A 15,578-nucleotide genomic window follows, 5' to 3' on the forward strand; every position below is an offset into this window, starting at 1 on the left:
ATCACTCCTGTGTTCCAATGGCAGATTGTGTGAGCTAATCCAAGTTTATCATTTTAAAAGGCTAATTGATCATTAGAAAACCCTTTTGCAATTATTTTAGCACAGCTGAAAACTGTTGTTCTGAATAAAGAAGCAATAAAACTGGCCTTCTTTAGACTAGTTGAGTATCTGGAGCATCAGCATTTGTGGGTTCGATTACAGGCTCAAAATGGCCAGAAACAAAGACCTTTCTTCTGAAACTCGCCAGTCTATTCTTGTTCTGAGAAATGAAGGGTAGTCCATGAGGGAAATTGCCAAGAAACTGAAGATCAACGTCAACAGTGAACAGGCAACTCCGGGATGCTGGACTTCTAGGCAGAGTTCCTCTGTCCAGTGTCTGTGTTCTTTTGCCCATCTTAATATTTTATTTTTATTGGCCAGTCTGAGATATGTCTTTTTCTTTGCAACTCCGCCTAGATGGCCAGCATCCCGGAGTCGCTTCTTCACTGTTGCCCCACCAATCTGGATTACTGACCTCTGCCTGCCATTGACCTGCCTTTTGCCTGCCACTGTTTGATTTAATAAACTATTGTTACTTCAACATTGTCTGCATCTGGGTCTTACCTAAAACGTGATAGTAGGATCAGTCCAACTATAATTTTATTCTGATTTATAAAGATTTTCATAGAAGCTTTTAAATTTGTTATTAATAGCATTGTTGTTTCTAATTAAATACTTTTTATCATTATCTTTTAAAATTATAACTGGTTTGTCATGTAATAATATAATATAATAATAATTATATGCCATTTAGCAGACGCTTTTATCCAAAGCGACTTACAGTCATGTGTGCATACATTCTACGTATGGGTGGTCCCGGGGATCAAACCCACTACCCTGGCGTTACAAGCGCCATGCTCTACCAACTGAGCTACAGAAGGACCATTTGTCATTGTATCCATTTGTCATTTTTTTACCCCTTTTTCTCCCCAATTTCGTGGTATCCAGTTGGTAGTTACAGTCTTCTCTCATCGCTGCAACTCCGAGGCAAAGGTTGAGAGCCGTGCGTCCTCCGAAACAACCAAGCCGCAATGTTTTTTGACACAATACCCGCTTAACCCGGAAGGCAATGTGTCGGAGGAAACACTGTACACCTGGCGACCGTGTCAGCGTGCACTGCGCCCAGCAAGCCATAGGAGTCGCTAGTGTGCGATGGGACAAGGACATCCCTGCCGGGCCAACCCTCGCCTAGCCCGGACAACGCTAGGCCAATTGTGCGCCCCATGGGTCTCTCAGTTGCAGCCGGCTGCGACAGAGCTTGGACTCGAACCCAGAATCTCTAGTGGCACAGCTAGCACTGCGATGCAGTGCCTTAGACCACTGCACCACTCGAGCGTCTAGCATACTTAAATTCACACAAGACACCTGATAAGACAGAAGAATTACACCAGATATAACAGACTGGCCCTAGCCCCCCCAGCACATAGACTATTGCAGCATAGATACTGTAGACTGAGACAGGGGTGGGTCGGGGACACTGTGACCGAAGATAAATTGAGCTCTGTAGGAGAAAGCCCTGCCTCCAGCAGTTTGCTTAGAAATTCTAAGGACAATAAGGAGGCCTGCGTCTTGTGACCTTAGAGTTTGTGTAGGTATGTACAGCAGGACCAAATTGGAGAGATAGATAGTGACAAGCCATGTAATGTTTTGTAGGTTAGCAGTACAACCAGGTGTACAGTGTTTCCCCCGACACATTGGTGCTGCCGGCTTCCGGTTTAAGTGGGCATTGTGTCAAGAAGCAGTGCTGCTTGGTTGGTTTTTGTTTCAGAGGACGAACGGCTCTCAACCTTTGCCCCTCTCTCGATCACTAGAGGCAGCAAGAGTGCGAAGGAATAACCTGGACCGTAAGACAGAAGAAACCCAGATATCAGTTCTGGAATCTCACGTCCGTACGGGAGTTGCAATGATGAGACAATACTGTAACTACCAATTGGATACGAGGAAATTGCGGAAAAAAAGGCAAAAAATATATATAATCCTCTCTACCTCCCCTCCCGGACTACATGGCCTGATGACTCCTGGCTGTCCCCAGTCCACCTTAGATCCTGGTTCCTCTCTAGGTTTCTTCCTAGTTTCCTGCCTTTCTAGGGAGTTTTTCCTAGCCACCGCACCTCTACATCTGCATTGCTTGCAATTTGGGGTTTTATAGACTGGGTTTCAGTATAGCATTTTGTGACATCTGCTTATGTAAAAAAAAGGCTTTAAAAATACATTTGATTGATTCATTGACTGGTGATTAGACCAGTTTTAGTTGAACGTGTCTCCACAAGCTGTTCCCTTTAATGAGCCAACAAGTCACTTCAGTCAAACAATGGTAATGCATTTTAGCATGATAATGATTTATTCTGAACACCACAGGCAGTGGGTTCACACATAAAACAACAAACCATAGTGGACGTTCCAACAACAAGCCCATCACAACTCTGCACCTACTCGCCCCGTTCATGTCTCTCCATTGTTTGAACATAAATAATCCAAAGCAACAGTAAGGCCTCTACTGGCAAGAGCTGCGTGAACATGTACCTTCACATACGTGAGAACCACGCATGCATGAAGGGAAAATGGTGAGGCGAGGCGTGCCACGTGCATGACCCTGTGCTCCAGTTGTTGGGGGTGTAATGGAAGGCGACAGACAGCCAAACAAACCCACCAGGAGCAGCTGCATTTAATTCAGCAGGCCTAGAGGATAACTGGCTAAAGCAATAGCATTACCAGGTCCTCCTCAGGCAGAATGGGGGAGGGGGACAGAGCAACACCAACCTCAGACTAGCTGGCTTAAGGGCATAGGCAAATGGGGATCCTAATAAATCAAATCAAGCCTCTGGGAGCGGCATTTGGCACGCTGACACTCACAGCAGAGGATTGAGAATTTTGCTCCCCACTGTTTTCAGAAAACAAGATATGGTCAGTTAACTGCCCCTCTTATCTGAAGCAATGGTCTACTCACGAAAGCTACCCATCCCTGGGTGGGCTTGAACTACTAACCTTTCACTTAAGAGCCAAACAAGATAGCCGTTTGCTCCAAGATACAGGAGCTATAGAAATGTGACACAGCCAGTAATACTGTATGATTGTAAGCCCTACTTGTTCCACATTTAGTTACATTACAGCCTTATTCTAAAATGGATTAAATCATTTTTTCTCTCATCAACCTAAACACAATACCCCATAATGACTAAATTAAAAAAGCTTCTTTATTAGCAAATGTATTACAAATATAGAACAGATATACCTTATTTACATGAGTATTCAGACCCTTTGCTATGAGACTCTGTAACAATGGCGCCAGAGAAGAAGTCCCCAACCGATTGTGGATTTTTGTTTGTTTATTTGCATTGTTTGAAGCTTATCTTTTAATTTATTTTGTACATAATGCCGCTACCGTCTCTTATGACCGAAAAGAACTTCTGGACATCAGGACTGCGATTACTCACCACAGACTGGCAGTATCCTTTTTTCCTTTAACGAGTCTGACGAGCCCATGCATCAGTGACCGTATGTACATACCCCAACCAGAAGCCATGGATTACAGGCAACATCCGCACTAAGCTAAAGGCAACAGCTGCCGCTTTCAAGGAGCGGGACTCTAAACCGGAAGCTTATAAGAAATTCCGCTATGTCCTCCGATGAACCATCAAACAGGCAAAGCTTCAATAGACGACTAAGATCGAATCGTACTACATTGGCTCTGACGCTTGTTGGATGTGGCAGGGCTTGCAAACCATTACAGACCACAAAGGGAAGCACAGCCGAGAGCTGCCCAGTGACACAAGCCTACCAGACAAGCTAAACTACTTCTATGCTAGCTTCGAGGCAAATAACATTGAAACATGCATGAGAGCACCAGCTGTTCCAGAAGACTGTGTGATCACGCTCTCCGCAGCCGATGTGAGTAGGACCTTTAAGCAGGTCAACATTCACAAGGCCACAGGGCCAGACAGATTAACAAGACGTGTACTGCGAGCATGTGCTGACCAACTGGCAAGTGTCTTCACTGACATTTTCAACCTCTCCCTGTCTGAGTCCAAAATACCAACATGTTTTAAGCAGACAACCATAGTGCCTGTGCCCAAGAACACTAAGGTAACCTGCCCACCCGTAGCACTCACGTCTGTAGCCATGAAGTGCTTTGAAAGGCTGGTCATGGCTCACATCAACATCATTATCCCAGAAACCCTAGACCCACTTCCTTCCTGCCATCCAGGACCTCTATACCAGACGGTGTCAGAGGAAGGCCCTAAAAATTGTCAAAGACCAACCACACTAGTCACAGACTGTTCTCTCTGCTACCGCACGGAAAGCGGTACAGGAGCACCAAGTCTAAGTCCAAGAGACTACCCCCAAGCCATAAGACTCCTGAAAATCTAATCAAATGGCTACCTAGACAATTTGCATTGCCCATCACCCCCCACCCCCTCTAATATGCCGCTGCTACTCTCTGTTGTTATCATCTATGCATAGTCACTTTATGAATTCTACCTACATGTACATATTACCTCAACTAACTGGTACCCCAGCACATTGACTCTCCGGTACCCCCTTGTAAATAAGCTCAGCAAAAAAATAAACATCCCTTTTCAGCACCCTGTCTTTCAAAGATAATTTGTAAAAATCCAAATAACTTCACAGATCTTCATTGTAAAGGGTTTAAATACTGTTTCCCATGCTTGTTCAATGACCCATAAACAATTAATGAACATGCACCTGTGGAACGGTCATTAAGATACTAACAGCTTACAGACGGTAGGCAATTAAGATCACAGTTATGAAGAATGTCCTTACTGTGAGACACCTAAGACAGCGCTACAAGGAGACAGGGCGAACAGCTGATCATCCTCGCAGTGACAGACCATGTGTAACAACACCTGCACAGGATCTGTACATCCGAACATCACACCTGCAGGACAGGTACAGGATGGCAACAACAACTGCCCGAGTTACACCAGGAACGCATAATCCCTCCATCAGTGCTCAGACTGTCCGCAATAGGCTGAGAGAGGCTGGATTGAGGGCTTGTAGGCTTGTTGTAAGGCAGGTCCTCCCTCACCAGACATCACCGGCAACAATGTCACCTATGGGCACAAACCCACTGTCGCTGGACCAGACAGGACAGGCAAAAAGAGCTCTTCACTGATGAGTCACAGTTTTGTCTCACCAGGGGTGATGGTCGGATTTGCGTTTATCATCAAAGAAATTAGCGTTACTCCGAGGCCTGTACTCTGGAGCGGATCGATTTGGAGGTGGATGGTCCGTCATGGTCTGGGGCGGTGTGTCACAACATCAACGGGCTGAGCTTATTGTCATTGCAGGCAATCTCAACCCTGTGCGTTACAGGGAAGACATCCTCCACCCTCATGTGGTACCTTCCCTGCAGGCTCATCCTGACACGACCCTCCATCCAGCATGACAATGCCACCAGCCATACTGCTCGTTCTGTGCGTTATTTCCTGCAAGACAGGAATGTCAGTGTTTTGCCATGGCCAGCAAAGAGTCCGGATCTCAATCCCATTGGGACCTGTTGGATCGGAGGGTGATGGCTAGGGCCATTCCCCCAAGAAATGTCCGGGAACTTTCAGGTGCCTTGGTGGAAGAGAGGGGTGACATCTCACAGCAAGAACTGGCAAATCTGGTGCAGTCCATGAGAAGGAGATACTGCCGTACTTAATGCAGCTGGTGGCAACACCAGATACTGACTGTTACTTTAGATTTTGACCTCCCTTTGTTCAGGGACACATTATTCAATTTCTGTTAGTCACATGTCTGTGGAACTTGTTCAGTTTATGTCTCAGTTGTTGAATCTTGTTATGTTAATACAAATATTTACATGTTAAGACATGTTAAGTCTTTTTTGCTGAGTTTAGTCTCGCTATTGTTATTTTACTGCTGCTCTTTAATTACTTGTTACTTTTATTTCTTATACTTATCCGTATTTTTTAACTGCATTGTTGGTTAGGGGCTTGTAAGTAAGCATTTCACTGTAGGGTCTACACTTGTTGTGTTCGGCGCATTTGACTAATAAAATGTGATTTGATCCGAAATTGAGCTCAGGTGCATTCTATTTCCATTGACCATCCTTGAGATGTTTCTACAACTTGATTGGAGTCCACCTGTGGTAAATTCTATTGATTGGAAATTATTTGGGAAGGCACACACCTATCTATATAAGAATTAATTGTTGAATGAATTGTCCGTAGAGCTCCGAGACATGATTGTGTCGAGGCACAGATCTGGGAAAGGGTACCAAAACATTTCTGCAGCATTGAAGGTTCCCAAGAACACAGTGGCCTCCATTGTTCTTAAATGGAAGAAGTTTGGAAACGCCAAGACTCTTCCAAGAGCTGGCTGCCTAGCCAAACTGAGCAATCGGGGGAGAAGGGCCTCAGTCAGGGAGGTAACCAAGAACCCGATGGTCACTCTGAAAGACTTCCAGAGTTTCTGTGTGGAGATAGGAGAACCTTCCAGAAGGAGAACCATCTCTGCAGCACTCCATCAATCAGACATTTATGGTAGTGGCCAGATGGAAGCCACTCCACAGTAAAAGGCACATGACAGCCCATTTGGAGATTTGCAAATAGGCACCTAAAGGAATCTCAGACCATGAGAAACAAGATTCTCTGGTCTGATGAAACCAATATTGAACTCTTTGGCCTGAATGGCAAGTGTCACGTCTGGAGGAAACCTGGCACTATCCCTATGATGAAGCATGGTGGTGGCAGCATCATGCTGTGGGGATGTTTTTCAGTGGCAGGGACTGGGAGACTAGTTAGGGTCGAGGTAAAGATGAACCAAGCAAAGTACAGAGAGATACTTGATGAAAACCTGCTCCAGAGTACTCAGGACCTCAGAATGGGCCAGATGTTCATCTTCCAACAGGGCAACAATCCTAAGAACACAACCAAAACAACGCAGGAGCGGCTTCAGTACACGTCTCTGAATGTCTTTGAGTGGCCTAGCCAGAGGCCAGACTCGAACCCGATCGAACATCCCTGGTTCTGAAGTGCTAGGACCGTTTCCTAAAGTTAATTCAGCTGCACCACCAGTACAGAGATTGCTCAGGAATGGCAGCAGGCAGGTGTGAGTGCATCTACACGCACAGTGAGGCAAAGACCTTTGGAGGATGGCCTGGTGTCATGAAGGGCAGCAAAGAAGCCACTTCTGTCCAGGAAAAACATCAGGGACAGACTGATATTCTGCAAAAGGTACAGAAATTGGACTACTGAGGACTGGGGTAAAGTCATCTACTCTGATGAATCCCCTTTCCGATTGTTTGGGGCATCCGGAAAAAAGCTTGTCCGGAGAAGACAAGGTAAGCGCTACCATCAGTCCTGTGTCATGCCAACATTAAAGCATCCTGAGACCATTCATGTGTGGGGTTGCTTCTCAGCCAATGGTGTGGGCGCACTCACAAATCTGCCTCAGAACACAGCCATGAATAAAAAATGGTACCAACACATCATCTGAGAGCAACTTCTCCCAACCATCCAGGAACAGTTTGGTGATGAACAATGCCTTTTCCAGCATGATAGAGCACCTTACCAGAAGGCAAAAGTGATAACTAAGTGGCTTGGGGAACAAAAAATCTATATTTTGGGTCCATGGCCAGGAAACTCCCCAGGCCTTAATCCCATTGAGAATTTATGGTCAATCCTCAAGAGGCGGGTGGCCAAAACAAAAACCTACAAATTTTGACAAACTCTAAGCATTGATTATGCAAGAATGGGCTGCCATCAGTCAGGATGTGGCCCAGAAGTGAATTGACAGCACGCCAGGGCGGATTGCAGAGGTCTTGAAAAAGAAGGGTCAACCCTGCAAATATTGACTCTTTGAATACTTCATGTAATTGTCAATAAAAGCCTTTGACACTTATGAAATGCGTGGAATTATGCTTCAGTATTAAATAGTAATATCTGACAAAAATATCTAAAGACACTGAGGCAGCAGACTTTGTGAAAATTATTATTTGTGTCATTCTCAAAACTTTTGACCACGACAGTACATGTGGATGTATTTCAAGGCCTACCTTCAAACTCAGTGCCTCTTTGCGTGACATCATGGGAAAATCAAAAGAAATCAGCCAAGACCTCAGAATAAAAATTGTAGATCATCACAAGTCTGATTCATCCTTGGTAGCAATTTCCAAACGCCTGAAGGTACCACGTTCATCTGAACAGACAATAGTACGCAAGTATAAACACCTTGGGACCACGCAGCCATCATATTGCTTAGGAAGGAGATGTGTTCTGTCTCCTAGAGATGAACGTACTTTGGTGCGAAAAGTGCGACTCAATCCCAGAACAACAGCAAAGGACCTTGTGAAGATGCTGGAGGAAGCAGGTACAATAGTATCTATATCCACAGTAAAACGAGTCCTATATCGACATAACCTGAAAGGGCGCTCAGCAAGGAAGCAGCCACTGCTCCAAAACCGCCATAAAAAAGCCAGACTACCGTTTGCAACTGCACATGGGGAAAAATATCATACTTTTTGGAGAAATGTCCTCTGGTCTGATGAATCAAAAATAGAACTGTTTGGCCATAAGGACCATCCTTATGTTTGGAGGAAAAAGGGGGAGGCTTCCATCCCAACTGTGAAGCACGGGGGTGGCAGCATCATGTCGTGGGGGTGCTTTGCTGCAAGAGGGACTGGTGCACTTCACAAATTGATATAATCATGAGGGAGGAAAACTACGTGGATATATTGAAGCAACATCTCAAGACAACAGTCAGGAAGTTAAAGTTTAGTCGCAAATAGGTCTTCCAAATGGACAATGACCCCAAGCATACTGTCATAGTTGTGGCAAAATGGCTTAAGGACAACAACGTCAAGGTATTGGAGTGGCCATCACAAAGCCCTGACCTCAATCCAGTAGAGTAGAACATTTGTGGGCAGAACTGAAAAAACGTGTGCGAGCAAGGAGGCCTACAAACCTGACTCAGTTACACCAGCTCTGTCAGGAGGAATAGGCCAAAATTCACCCAACTTATTGTGGGAAGCATGTGGAAGGTTACCAGAAACATTTGACCCAAGTTAAACAATTTAAAGGCAATGCTACCAAAAACAAATTAAGTGTATGCAAACTTCTGACCCACTGGGAATGTGAAAGAAATAAAATATTAAATAAATAATTCTCTCTACTATTATTCTGACAATTCACATTCTTTAAAAAAAGTGGTGATCCTAAATGACCTAAAACAGGGAATTGTTACTAGGATAAAATGTCAGGAATTGTGAAAAACTGAGTTAAAATGTATTTGGTTAAGGTGTATGTAAACTTCCAACTTCAACTGTACATATTACCACAACTACTTCGTACTCCTGCACATTGACTCGGTACCGCTACTACTTGTTATTTCTATATTATTGTGTTACTATTTCCTTTTTTAAATGTAGCAAATTTAAACTTTTTAACTTAAACGTGCTCGTAAGTAAGCATTTCACAGTAAAGTCTACAACTGTTGTATTCTAAACATGTGACAAATCAAATTTGATTAGAGCGGTGAGGGTGTCGCGCACGTGCTGTCATGGGGTCTGGGACCCGGGGTGTCGCCGCCAGGGTTGGGTAGGTTATTTTCTCAATGTAATCAGTTACGTAATCTGATTACATTCAGTTACCTTTAGATCAATTTCCCCTTAAGAGGTATTAGAAGATGACAAACATTTATGTTACCAATTGAACCACATCTATTGCAAGATAAATCAATGTTAAAGTCTACATAGCTGGTCATATATGGATGTTAAATTTGACTTTAGTGGTTGGTTATGTATGCATCTTCTAACCCATCGCTTTATACTACATATAATAACATGATTAAATGATATCTTCCCATTAAAAACCAAAATCTATTAGAATTCCATAACAGCAAACTGGCTCTAACCTGAATAGAAAGAGAAGCGGGATGTCCCGGTGCACACCTGGGCAAGAGGACAAGTACATTAGAGTGTCTAGTTTGAGAAACAGAAGCCTCACAAGTCCTCAACTGACAGCTACATTAAATAGTAACGCAAAACACCAGTCTCAACATCAACAGTGAAGAGGCAACTTCAGGATGCTGGCCATCTAGGCAGAGTTGCAAAGAAAACACCATATCTCAGACTGTTCAATAAAAATTAAAGATTAAGATGGGCAAAAGAACACAGACACTGGACAGAGGAACTCTGCCTAAGAAGGCCAGCATCCCGGAGTCGCCTGTTCACTGTTGATGTTGAGACTGGTGGATACTATTTAATGAAGCTGCCAGTTGAGGACTTGTGAGGGATCTGTTTCTCAAACAATACATTCTAATGTACTTGTCCTCTTGCTCAGTTGTGCAGCAGGGCCTCCCACTCCTCTTTCTATTTTGGTTAGGGCTAGTTTGTGCTGTTCTAGCCACCGTGCTTCTACACCTGCATTGCTTGCTGTTTGGGGTTTTAGGCTGGGTTTCTGTATAGCACTTTGAGATATCAGCTGATGTACGAAGGGCTATTTAAATACATTTGATTTAATTTGATTTCTGTGAAGGGAGTAGTATACAGCGTTATATGAGATCTTCAGTTTCTTGGCAATTTCTCGCATGGACTACCCTTCATTTCTCAGAACAAGAATAGACTGGCGAGTTTCAGAAGAAAGGTCTTTGCTTCTGGCCATTTTGAGCCTGTAATCGAACCCACATGCTGATGCTCCAGATACTCAACTAGTCTAAAGAAGGACCGTTTTATTTATTTTTTAATCAGAACAACAGTTTTCAGCTGTTCTAACATAATTGCAAAAGGGTTTTCTAATGATCAATTAGCCTTTTAAACACACAATGTGCCATTGGAACACAGGAGAGATGGTTGCTGATAATGGGCCTCTGTACGCCTATGTAGATATTCCATTAAAAATCTGCCGTTTACAGCTACAATAGTCATTTACAACATTACCAATATCTACACTGTATTTCTGATCAATTTGATGTTATGCTTGTCTTTCAAAAACAAGGATATTTCTAAGTGACCCCAAACTTTTGAATGATAGTGTGTGTGTATATATATATAATTTATAAGTCTAAAAATGGATGTAGCAACTACAAATTGCCCCATTAAGTGTATCAAAAGTATGTTAGTTTGAGAATGTGTCCATTGGGCCTATGGATGTATTTTTGAAATCAGCATGAATTAGATTGAGCAATAAAAACCCCATTTTTAATCCATAGGCTTGGATTCGCACACTGTCTGTCCACTGGTTTCAAAAACAATGATTGATAGGCAGGTTAAACTTCTTGAATTCAACCATTATTGGGTTCAAATACACATTTAGATTTGTGAACAGCCATCCACAATAACCACAATCTCTAAGGCGCAAATAGCTTAATGAGAGAGCAGCAGTGTGATTCACATCAATGCACTATATAGATATCAATAATAAGTGATATCCGTATCACCGTAGACTACAACACTGCTGTCATCCTTACCTCCAGGCATTTATTCAAGTTGGATAATCTTTGGATGCCGACAGCAGTCACACTATTGGAAGACATAGCTTGGACTGTAGCCTACAAAAGCCTATTCCTGCTCTTTTCCTGTGATCCATCAAACCCATTTGGTGTGTCATCATAGTGGTCTCTGACTTGTGGTCAGACTCATTCAGGTGGAACAAACTTAAACTTGTGGCTTTTTTCAGTGTTGAATTGAATGTCATTGAGAAAACAGAGAAGTGTCAAAGGTTTTTTCCCGCAAACATCCTTTCTGAATTTAAAAGTAATCCTTGAAGTAACCATCTAGTTTTTCAAAAATATCTGTAATTTGACTACAATATTGTTGCTGGTAACGTAACGGATTACATATACCATTTTTTGTAATCCGTTACTCCCCAATCCTGGCCGCCGCACTGAAGTGGTAGATCTGGTGACGGATTTTACTGACAAAACACTGACCACAGTAGAAACAAGCCCATGTTAATCTGTATATGAACTGGTTATTAATAATACATTTGAAAAAGAGAATGCAGTATACTGAACATTTTGTGAAATCCTTTGAAAAATTCCTTGGGCAATTCTTTCAGTAAAGCATACAGTATAAAGGTCTCTAAGCAAGCCAACAGAAAGAAGACCAATTTCATGACTGAACTGCAGCTGACATCGTCTCATCAATGGCTATTAGATAGAATTTCTGCTGACTGGTATGCCTGAAGCACTACAGCTAGACACCAATATAAGGCCATGTGTCCAAAGGAATCTCATATTTTCTAATGGTAATGTACTGTACCTATCAGCTCATACTGATGCCACGAAAATAAGTCATAGTATCACAGATGGGGCCTCGCAGGGCTTGGAATATTTGAATGTTCAGAATCAGCCAGTGGGTCAGCAGTAAATTATAACCCTGCAGGACCATGGCCCAGTTTAGATGCCTACATAGACCAACATGTCTTCTCTCTCAAATTAGGTCAGGATGAAAAAGACAAAGCACGCAAGCTCCGAGGCCACTTCGTACAGCGAAACGAAAGCCCCCTCACACACACACACACACTCTTCCTGTCAATAACAGTGGGTGTTATTTCGTCTGTGGAGATAAATACTGATGACTGGTGCTGCTCCACTTGACTGGGGATGATAAAATTAGCTTGATGGGCTACACACAAAAAGACACATGTTTCCTGAATGTGTCACCCTGTCTCCTCAAAGCTTTTATAACACCATACACTGTGCTGACATCATCTATTTCTCCCTATGACAAGTTTGGTAGAGACTTCCCAAAAATATTCTAGGATGGAGATGAGGCAGAGAAAATGCACACCAGCATCTTGTGTAATGTCATTTGTACATAATGTTTTCTCAGATCAAAAGAGACAGCGTGCGAGCAGAGGAGGTTAGAGCATAGTGCTTGCTCTCCAGACTGACGCTGAGTGTGTAGCAACTCTGTGGCTTCATCTTTACTTTACCACAGTCTGACAACAGCAACACAGTTAGCAGCCAGTGCCTTCAGCAGCTAACGACATAGCTGTTTCTCCACTGCAGCTAAAAATAACACGAAAAGCATTCTTTAGACAAATCCAGCAAGATAGATTACACCTTTGGGCTAGTTGAAAGGTGGAGGATTTTGCTTCTAGATAACGTCCTACAGTGTGTGCTTTAATAGCTCACCACTATACCGCATTTGTTGAGACTTTTATTTTCTCCTTACAGTATGAGGTATTGAGCTAATTATTTCACAAGCTCTATTTCACAATCTCTTTATGATAACTTTAAGGCCTACATACTGTGTGAAGGAATGGAGGCCTCTCACACGTGTGTGTGTGTTTATCATCCTTTACCTTAATGTGCTTTCCAGTGCACTTTTATTTTTTATGAAATTCACTGAAGATAGTCCTCCCCTTCCTCCTCTGAGGAGCCACGGATAACATGGCCTAAACTATTAATAGAAAGGAAAAACCTATTCCAATGTGACCTCAATATCACCCCAACAAATATAAATATACAAATATAAAACCCCTGAATATGAGTCTTATTCGTGATCTTTGCTAAATTGCACAAAACTGTGGGTACACAATTCCCATTGGAATGCACAATGCTAAGAAAAACTGTTTTGCATTTGTTACATATAAGTGAGGGCTGTCTTTGTCTAGCTGGCAGTTGTGGTTTGATTGTCAGGGGGATCGAGTACTAAAGCCTGCAAAGGGCCCCATTCTCCTCCCATGTGGTAAAGAGTAGTGTAAGGGGAGTTCAATAGCCTTAATCCAATTTAGATAACTACCCCTACCAACACCCATACCAAAATGAAACTGAGACATTTTTGACTCTTCCACCAGTCACTGTGCGATCTCACACCTTCACACTAAAGTAGCTAGCTTCCGATCAGTCTAAAGACGTGGGTGTGTGAGCGGCCATTAAAGGCCTTGCACGTCAAGGTCACTCAAAGTGGATTTCATTTGTCTAGGTCCTTCTTTTCACATTTGCATTTGTAATCACTTGATTCTTCTACCCACCTGAGGAGATCCCTTCATATTTTTTCTTTGATCGATCTCTGTCGAGATGATCAATCTTTGTCGAGGTGATTGATCTTTGTCGAGGGAGGAGCAGATTTTTACATATTGTGTATTTTTTTTTTTTTTTTAACACATTTCTGTTTGTTGGCAATGCCAATTCTCTGAAAACTTACTTTCATGTTCGCTAGCTGGACAGGAAAACGCTGCTGAGTACTAAACCGTAAACCAGAAAACGCGTGTACTATCCATGGTACTATCTCTGTTGATCTCGTCTGCCAATCACGTTATCTGTATCTAAGGTAGTAGACAGCTGGTGACATCTCGAGACAGATCGTCTATAGAACAAGTAGTGTAAATCTAATACTGTCATCAAGGCAGGACCCACTCATTTCATTCTGACAAATAAGAAATGCCACATTACCCCCTGTCAATAATAGGATGATTGCAGAGCACCCTGACTCAGACTGTCAAGATGTTCATTTTCAAGCTCACAAACTACATTCCTTTGCTGTGATCAGGCTTCGGCGATATACCATATATTGGGAATTTGGAAATAGCTACAAAATGTTTTTTCAATACCGCCAATACCGGTAACTATTCCTTTGAAGTTTTTAAATACATTTTTATATTTGTAGCTAGATTTGAAGTAGATAGGAGATAAAGCAGATCGCGTTCTTCATTTAACCTGTCACATTATTTAACATTGTGAAACTTACCATAGTTCCCCCGAACTGTTGAGCCAGTCACGTGTTTGTTTGTAAATAGCATAAAGGGAGAAAGCGGGAGCAGGTGAGTCCAGCTGTGTATTGACGGTTCGCATTTTATATGGCACGTCAACACTTTATATGGCACGTTTTTTGCTTCAACAGAGTGATCAGGGAGTGCAATTATATTTTTCCTTTACAGTATATATATATTAGTGCAACAAATTCAGCAGAAAAAAGTGCAAAGCTATTTAGCTGTAAGCCACACAAGTAAACAAGCTTACAAAAAAAGCAAGGTCTTTTTTGCAAAAACAATGCATGGCCATAATATTTGCAAAGTTTATCATAGATAAATGTTTTGCTTAATAAAAAGCAATTTAGATCTGCATTCAAGCAAGATATTTATTGTGCGTTTTATCTTTTTTCTCTGGTTGAAAAATGCTGAATTCTCCGTTAACGTGACTCCTAAGTTTAACTTGCTAGTTATCTAAGTAAGTGGCTGAATTAATAAGCAGATGGGGTGTTATGATAACATGATATACATGATATAGTGTTAGTTTTCTGCCATGTTTGAGAAATCTGTACAACTGCCAATGCTATCTTGACTTTCTTGCTTTTTTTTCTCCTTTCCATTCTCGGCTCATCCCCCCCCCCCCCCTCTTTTCCTGAGCAGAGCAGGCAGGCCTGTTGCCCTAGCGACTCCAGACTCCACACAGACACAGAGTGTACACATGCTGAACCAGAGCCAGTACCGTTCTTCCATCAGACAAACACGTGGCAAAACTTTGTTAATTTGCACAATGTCTCTTGTTCACATTCACTTGTAAATGTCCAAACTCACCAAAAATTACATTCGGTAGCTCCTTCCAGTATACAGTACCAGTCAAAAGTT

The 15,578-nt window shown here is 42.5% G+C and overlaps 1 protein-coding gene across 1 annotated transcript in view; it reads right to left on the reverse strand.

The window, feature by feature from the left end:
* LOC124000753 (vacuolar protein sorting-associated protein 37D-like) overlaps window positions 1-15,578 on the reverse strand; it is a 43,200-nt gene that overhangs the window by 4,446 nt on the left and 23,176 nt on the right. The gene's annotated exons all lie outside the window — the stretch shown is intronic.

The sequence above is a fragment of the Oncorhynchus gorbuscha genome, linkage group LG16 (genome assembly GCF_021184085.1).
Source record: "Oncorhynchus gorbuscha isolate QuinsamMale2020 ecotype Even-year linkage group LG16, OgorEven_v1.0, whole genome shotgun sequence".
Lineage (NCBI taxonomy): Eukaryota > Metazoa > Chordata > Actinopteri > Salmoniformes > Salmonidae > Oncorhynchus > Oncorhynchus gorbuscha.